Source organism: Lygodium microphyllum, chromosome 9 (assembly GCF_053477565.2).
Source record: "Lygodium microphyllum isolate KBCC chromosome 9, Lygodium_microphyllum_v1.1.10, whole genome shotgun sequence".
NCBI classification, from domain to species: Eukaryota; Viridiplantae; Streptophyta; class Polypodiopsida; order Schizaeales; family Lygodiaceae; genus Lygodium; species Lygodium microphyllum.
Window position 1 is genome coordinate 106,886,518 of NC_141143.1, and position 9,283 is coordinate 106,895,800.

The window sequence follows — 9,283 nt, forward strand, 5'->3', positions numbered from 1 at the left end:
GTGTGTTCAAGCTTTTGCTGATGAATTAGATGATGATTCTCTTGTTGTTGAAGATTATGATGATGCTAGTGTGCCATAGATGTTGCAAATAGAGACAAATGATGATGATGGAAGATGAAGAGGATGATGCTAGAAAGACAATGAAGAAGATGATGTTGGAATAGATGTTGCAAACACTCATGATGTTATAGAGGTGATAGGATCACGATGGTAGCCCATAGCAAGAATAAAATTAGTATGTTGTTGAGGATGATGATTAAGATGCTGAGGATTATGGTGTTGATGCCACTATCAATCACATGTAGTTGGTAGGTAGAAGCAAGGCACCGAACATGTTGGCTAGTGGGAAACACACTAAGACAACATATTGTTTTGCTAGCAACAATTATATTAGTAGTGTGACGGAGATGGGGTGACCGACAAGTAGGCAATGGTGGCTTGCATGTAGATACCTTTCAAGCAATAGCATGAGAGAGATGGGGGTGATCAGTAGCAGCAGGCAATGAAGAGAGAAGGGGAGGAAGAGGATCTACCTAGGTTTCCTCCCCCTTTCTTTTTCTAAGTGTAGTGTTTGCTACTTAAAATAATAATAATTTATAAATGACTATAAATATAGGAGGGCTAAGCCCCTATTCCTTGCAAGAGTTTTCTCTCTCTCTCTCTCTCTCTCTCTCTCTCTCTGTCTCTCTATCTCTCTCTCAAATGTTCAGTTTATACCTCGGCTTGTCATGACAATACTTCTTCTCCCTTCACAATCTTGTTTTCTGTTCTTTCCTAGCTATCTTGATGCTAAGGTATACCACACATGTTGTAAATATCTAGACAATTTAAATACATTTTACTTCTTTTATGTGCAATTTGAGTCAACATTTTGGGGAAGGGAAAGAAGTGAGCTTTTTGAGCGAGTTTTTCTAGGCAATCTCCATTTCTTGTTCCACATAGTCCACTTATTCCACCCCTAGATTTTTTTTACCACCACCACCACCACAACTTCCTCTACCACCACTGCTGCCACCGTTGTTGCCACCACCACCATGACTACCTCCACCACCACTACCACCATCTCTGCCGCTACCACTATTGCCACCTCCACCACCACTACCATTATCCCCACCACCTCCATGAGTGCCACCACTACCTTCACTTTATGTACCTCTCTCTCTCTTTCATTCTCAATTTCTTAAATTCTCTCTCTATGTGTATATTCTCTTTTTCTATTTCCAGCACACTCGATCAAATAGCACTCCATGTCATTTAAATGATTTCTCTCTCTCTAACACGTAACATGGATTCATTCATGTGATTACACCGAAAGAATGGAACACCATGGCATGCACGCGCATAGTCACTCACTCACTCTCCGTGTTTATCTCCCTCTCTCTCTCACTTTCTCTCTCTCATGCATGTGATCAGTCCACATTGTATAATAATGCCTCACATCAGATTATGGCAGGTGTTATAACAACACTTCTCCTAAGTCCCCCCCCCCCTCTCTCTCTCTCTCTCTCTCTCATAATGTGAATGCTTGGGCGTCCACTCGGTGTTTTTAGAACTTTAATTGCAATGGATTGATAGCTCCCTCCGCTCCCTCCTCTCTCCCACCCCCCCTCCCCAACAAATATGATATGAGACAATTCATACGAGTAGTCCAAATGTACATTTATATTGTGTTCACTCCAGAAAAAGTACTTTTTCTTGTCAAATTAAGAGAGACAAGGTCAGCAAAGGCTTGTCAAAATTTTGACACAAGCCATCCAACTGGATTGTATAACAGTACTTTCGACAAAACAAAATGTGGTTGTGCAAAGAGGTAGTTTTGGCATTGCATTGCTTGTCACAGTATAGGTGGTGTTGGAAAAGTTCTTTTGCTTCCAAATACAATGTGCAAGTTTTCTTCAGTGAGTGTGGGTTGGCGTATAAACATGTTGGCATTTGCATCCATCCCAAACACTTAGAAGTGCACATAGTAGAGGTGCTTGCATGCCAAATACACTTTTCCTTCTATGGTATGGTCCATGAAATCTCAACAATTACATGTTGGATTATTTGCAATGTGCACATCATAACACTCCTGCATGACACTTGAGTTAGGTGTCTCTAGTTTGAAAACCTCATGCTTCAAGGGCTTCACCAATGTGTGGCTCTTCACACTTGCATCTAGAGCCAATGTTGAGTCTATCCTTTTCGTTGCAACCTGTGAAACACCTCTTCGATATTTACACAAGTCCTTGTTAGCATCCACCTCTTTTGCTACCTCCTTTTGTAAAAATAACCCACCACTCTCCAACATGTGGATTTCTTCTACAGTCAAATTTGTGTCTCATGCCATTGGCCATACTTGTGGAACCTTGGGCAGTGCGTGATGAATGGAAGAACAAATGTTCCAAGTATGATCCACACTATCATTACAAAACCACATGAATTGGCACCACATTCCATGTTGATTGCTAGCTTCTCCTTTGAGCTAGACCACTCCATGATGCCCCAAAACGAAGGTGCAGGCACCCCATGTGACGTATTTTTGATAGGTTTTTTGCATTTTCCCTCTCTAGCTCCCAACCATCCCTAACATTGTACACAACTACAAGCTGGAATCCTTCTTATAGCCCAAATGGTATCATGAAGGACTATCTCCACCACCATTTCCTCCAAACAATTTGGTGATATTGCCCTTGATTAGTTGGAAGGAAAAGGGTCATCAAAGTTTAGTTTTCTTGTACCCTTTCTTTTAGGTATGTCTTTGGTCACATAATCACAAGGCTTGTGAATGAGAGGCGTTGGCTTCCTCGAACCCCACTTCCCCATCAACCTTGCGTTTTCTTGCTACAGTCACATTGTCCGCTTGAAAATTGAGACATTTATGCAATTTAGTTCCTCCTCCTGCCACCTCCTCAACCATCCTTGCTATTGCTCGAGGTGTGCAACTAATTCCTTGTTGTTGTTGACTCAAAAGCTTCTCTGCATTGGGTCCTGTACCATGGAACTTTCCACCAATGAATGCATGTCGTTTTGTGGTCTGTAGTAGACCATTGGCTAAATCACTGACACATGCATCATACAAGCTGATAGATCCCTTGAATCCCTCCCCTTCCAACAACCAACTTGCATGTATTGGCTTTGCTAGGTTCGTGGTTGACATATGAGCAATGTCCTCCACCACTTGGACAAAAATATAACATGAGAAGGTATGGAGCGTGAGAAAACAAATGCACCAGGCATCACATCCTGCTTTTACGAACTAGTCTTACCTGGACAAAGTGCCACCTCCAACGTGGATATCTGATATGCCACCAACTAAGCCAATAATCCATTGCTAGTATATTGCAATCCACAACTTTCCTTGAGGCCGACCAAGCCCGAATGAATCAATATTGCATTGGAGCATAATCTTCTGTGACTGCACACCTCCACATGGGGCATAAGCGCTTATGCTCATCTTGAAAACTCTTGTGCACATACTATGGTGTGTGTATTTGGAGACTTTGTTCCCAATGAAATAAGCAAGATGTATCCCTTCCTTGCATTACGTTGTCTGGACCACCATTGAATACTGTGCAGATGGCCTTCCAATTGGCGGTTGCCTCGTCTGCCATGAATCCTAAAAAATTAACGCTTGGGTGTCCATACTTCTCCATCACTTCATTCAACTTTGTCCAAAAAAGAGCTTGTGCATATGTATCCTCTTCCTTCAACTCTTCATCTCACATATTGCTAGACTCATCAACTCTTGTACACTATAGAAACACAAGATAGGAATGGAAGAGTAAGGAGAACTACGTGACTTAAGTTCGTGTTGTGACAGTAGAATCATGTAAGAGAAACTACCTTGGGTCATACACAGGTGTTGCCATGGACCAAGTGATAGTAGAATCATGTAAGAGAAACTACCTTGGGTGGTCCAATCATTAATGTGATGCACATGGTTGAAGCATGTCCATCTATTGCGTAGGTCCCCAGTGCCATTCTTCACGTACGATTCACTAAGTCAACCCTTGAGGCTGGCCCAATTGTTGACATTTTGAATATAAAGCACCTACTATCATTGTCAATGGCTTGTCCAGGAAATAGGCTACCATGGAAAAATTTGTATGCACAATGTTGCTTTAACTTTAGACGATGAGATTCCATTCCTTGATCACTCTTAGCACGTGTGCCGGGACCATGTGTTTGAACCTGCATGCATAGAATATTGATCTTCATATGCATGGCTTTTTAATGATATTTTGGAATGTGTTGTGAATGGAATAATATGTTACTTGTTCCTGTGAATGAGTGGTTGGAGTTCCTCGAATATCATAGAGAGTTCAGTGTCAGAAATGGGGACACCTTACTGATGAACCAAGGCACTCATCACTAGCCTTCTAGCCACAGTCATTTGTAGGTGTGTCGAGGTCCAGCTGCACTAAAGTCTCTTACCATCACTAGCCTTCTAGCCACAGTAATTTGCACGTGTCGAGGTCCAGCTGCACTAAAGTCTCTTACCATTTCCTCTATGGTCTTTTGCACCTCTCTAACATTAGCTCTACATATGCCTCTTTGCACCTCATGGTTATGTGTGCCTTGATGGATGAATAATCTTGACATTGGCCTTGTTATTGACATCACATAATACACTACACACTCGCACTTGGAGAGCAGGATGGGAGGGTTCTTACAATAGAAGCATCCAAGGCTTCCAAGACTATCAGCTGACATTTCGACAGTCGGTATTGGTATTGAGTTTACCTACATGGCATGTATCAGGACTTGATTAGTATGATTTATTTGCAACAGGGTACTAGAACCATGTCATGCGGCTTTGCAATCATTTTAATGATAGTGAAGCGAATGAAGAATCTTGTACATGTCCATGCCACCTTGTTTGGGGAGCCAAAAATCGACCTGCCAATACAATTTCTATTGGGACACTCTAGTTCTCCTATACATTTTCTTCAGCAAACAGTACTACTGAGGAATTCCATCGATGCTGACATGGGCTTTGTCCAACAATGGCCATTGTACTTTTTCTCCATACCCTCCATTGGACACATATTGTCTACTACTGGTGGAAGCTCGTACGCTACATTGCCATCATACAAAATTGGGATCTCCTCCACTCTCTCTATAGCACTCATATTCTGAAGCAAATGACGTAACACTCAATGTTGGCCCCTTGAAGACATTATGTACTAATCAAACTTACAACATAAGAGGATTGTCGCATCCCCTCCTCTTCCACATCAAGTGTGATAGCGATGGTTTTGTTTTTCTCAATGTCCAGGGGGGGTGGTGAGGCTTCCACAGTGATTGTTGTTTTCTCAACACTGCAAAGGGCTCTAGGTGAGGTCTATGGTGGGGGAAGGCTGCAATGTAGGCCCATTTCCTTGTTCGACAAGATAGTCTTGCGAGACCAAGGTATCCAGAGAATATATACCTGAACAACCTCATGGTCATTGTTACAATGGATCGGTGTGCTTTGTATTCGGCCATTTGCATGGGTGATAGCAAGAACATGGTAGCCATTGCCATTGCAAATGTCTTTATTCTTCAACATCAAGAACCGACTACTTGTGTAGTGCATACTAGGTTTGGCAAAGAGGGAGTATACATATATGTAGACCTTGATATTTGGTGTAGCACTTGATGTTGGATCCATTTTCAAAGCTATCTACACATGTATGAATACGCATGTTAGATATGGGTGTCATTGAAAGATTTAATGTGGGGGTGTACGTCATATACAAGAGAGGGAGAGAGAGAGAGAGAAGGATATATAAAGCATGTGCATGAGAGAGAGAGAGAGGGAGATAGAGAGTGTGTGTGCATGCGTGCGTGCATGTGTGTGTGTGTGTGTGCGAGTACTAGATATATAAAGTATTTGGCATGAGAGAGAGAGAGAGAGAGAGAGAGAGAGAGAGAGAGAGAGAGAGAGAGAGAGAGAGAGAGAGAGAGAGAGAGAGAGAGAGAGAGAGAGAGAGAGAGAGAGGGGTTAGAGAGCACCAAGAGGGAGCCACACGGAGAGAGACCGGGGGGTGATGGATAGAGTGAGGGGGAGGAGGGAAGACAGAGAGAGGAGGGAGAGAGAGGGGTTAGAGAGCACCAAGAGGGAGCCACATGGAGAGAGACCGGGGGTGATGGATAGAGTGAGGGGGAGAAGGGGAGACGGAGAGAGGAGGGAGAGAGATGTACGTACCTACGAGATTAAGAAAATATTCCACAACTTGAGGGAGAGGGAGGCGTTGTGTCATAGGGGGTGTGTGGCCTTATATAACCACTTTGAGATAGTGAGGCATTAAATGCATGTTAGAGAGAGAGAGAGAGAGAGAGAGAGAGAGAGAGAGAGAGAGAGAGAGAGAGAGAGAGAGAGAGAGAGAGAGAGAAGATAGATGGAGAAAGGGAGACTGGGAGGCATGTGCTGTACTACACGAAGAGAGAGATGTGAGAGGGGGTGGAGGGGTGCTCATCATATTTTTCTACACCAAATATTGGGGCGCTGGTGACCCCTTCTTTGGCATCCCAATCCACATGCACTCTCTCTCATCAACCATCTTGGCCCACACGTACTCTCTCTCGCATACCCTGGACCCTAAACCCAAATAACTAAGATAGATGCGAACATTGGCAACCCCTTTCTCGACGCAATGGACAGAACGATCCTAATCCACATGCACTTACACTCTCTCTTCGTTCCCTCCAAAAAAAAATCCCATGCAACTAACATATTAATGTACAATCATATCAATTGATTAATTAGTATTATTATACTAACACAAGTTAAGTAATATTAATATACAAATGGTTCACTTCATACTAATTGATCACTATAATAACTAATTAATTAATAAACTAGTTGATATGTAGCATGAACTAATAAATAAGCTAACTAACATCAATTAAAAATTGATTAATAATTTAATTGATATAATTTGATCGATACACTAATTAAATAATCAATCAACTAATTGATATCATCTTAGAAAATATTATTTGATTTATATACGTGTTAAATAATTTTTACACTAATAAAAGAAATCATTAATATATTAATTAATATAATAATAATAATCACTTGAGTAATAAAAAATTCTAATTACTATGTAAATATGTGATAAAATTATTTAATAATAATTTAATAAAATAAATACATAAAATTAAAGATAGTAATTACTATTTGAATTAAAGATATTTATTGATTGTTAATGGTTATTTCAATTGATTTAGATTTAATTAATTTATAAATAATAAATAAATAATGGATTATTAGTTATTAATTTTAACTAATTTATTATTAATTTCAAGTACCTAGTTGTTGGTTATTACTAATTGGTTTTTAGTTTTTAGTTATTAATTTTAAGTAATTAGTTATTAATTTCAATTAATCAACCAATATATAATTTTTTTGGCTAATTAATTGACTTAATAGTTATTAAACCAATTATTTATTTATTTTAAGTAATTAGTTATTTAACTAAATAGTTATTAATTTTAACTAATTAACTAATAAGTAATTTTATTAGTTAATTAATTATTAATTACTTAATTGGTTAAGTAGTTACTTAATTAGTTATTTGGTTTTTAATTAGTTGATTAATTATTAACTAGTTATGAATTTATTGGTTAATTAGTTACTTAATTAATTGGTTAATTAGTTTCTTAATCAATTAATTACTTATTAAATAATCAAATTTAAAAAGTTATCAATTAACTAGTTAATTTAAAAAGTTATTACTTAATTTTATAAGTTACTTAATTAATTTATATATTGATTAATAAGTCAATTAATTAATTAATTGATTAATTAATTAGTTAACAGTTAATTTTATTCACTAATTAATTGACTTAATAGCTATCAAAGTAATAAGTTATTTTGTATAATTAATTAATTAAGAAATTGACTAATTAATTAATTAACTTCTTAATTTAGGAAAAGGGAAAGCAATTTTTACTTTTTATGATGTATGTATATATGTGTGTGTGAGGAGAGAGAGAGAGAGAGAGAGAGAGAGAGAGAGAGAGAGAGAGAGAGAGAGAGAGAGAGAGAGAGAGAGAGAGAGAGAGAGAGAGAGAGAGAGAGAGAGAGAGAGAGAGAGAGAGAGAGAGAGAGAGAGAGCATGTGCACGTGCGAACAGGTCTGACGGAGGTGGCCGGGCGGGCGAGCAGTCTGACACGAACACAAGCGGGTGGGCGCTACATGATGATACGTTCAGGGGAGCCCGACAAGGGGGTGCTGGCACCCCCTTCCAAGGCGAAACTTTGCCCTTTTCCCTTTGCGCCCCGCCCCCCCCCTCTTGTAAGGGCTTTGTAGCTATACCATGCCATTGCTACCGAATGCACCTATATAGGGAGTAGTAGTGACTCAAAGCCCTGCCTTGTTTCCACACTACGTGTGATTCCCTATACCCAGTGGTGAACCCTCATATGTGTGACGTCACAAGGGTGTAGTCCTGGGATGTGTCTATGTTGTCCCGCTTTTTGGATTGAATAATACAAGAGTATACCTTGAGCTCAAATATCATGTTACCTTTCTGTGCCATGTTGAGTGCGTAATGAGTGCAGGTTTATCACACTTGGTATCAGAGCGACTCTTGCTCGGAGTGAAGGAGTGCTCACGGAAGTAGGAGAGAAGATCCAGTGCCCGAAGAGATCGAAGTCGTAATGACCCACAGCGTGATGCCCCACGTCACGTCGCCCCACGTCGTGACGTCCCTCGACGCATCGGCCCCTGGCGTGATGCCCCAACCCTGACACCCCACTGTCTGAAGACGTGACGCGGCTTCCCCACGGCACGACCCACACCACCACAGGCGAAATGCGGCTTCCCCGCGCCGACACCACAACCAACCACATGGAGGATGAAAGGGAGAATGTCACCCTCCCAACAATGGAGGAGAGGAAGAAGAGTAGAGGGCAAGAATGGAGAGTGGCCCAAGAGGAGAAGGTGGCCGGATTGGAAAGGCAATTAGATGGCATGTCAAGCATGCTAGAGTCAATATGGAGGAACATGCAAATGAAGGAAGAGGAGGAGGAAAGGAAGAAAAAACTAGAAGTGGAGCAGGGCTATAGAGAATGGGTGATACAACAGCAAGAAGAGGAGAAAAGACACAGAATGCAAGAGGAGATGGATAGAATGGCTAGAGAGGAGGCATCTAGGATGGCGCAAGATACAAGGAAAGAGAAGGAAAAAGTAGTAGAAATAGGAAGTCAAAAGAAAGACAAGAAGAAGGAGAAGAAGCACCACCGTAAAGAGGAGGAAGACCGTGACAGTTCAGAAGACGACTATGGAAAATTCAAGATGCCCCAACCA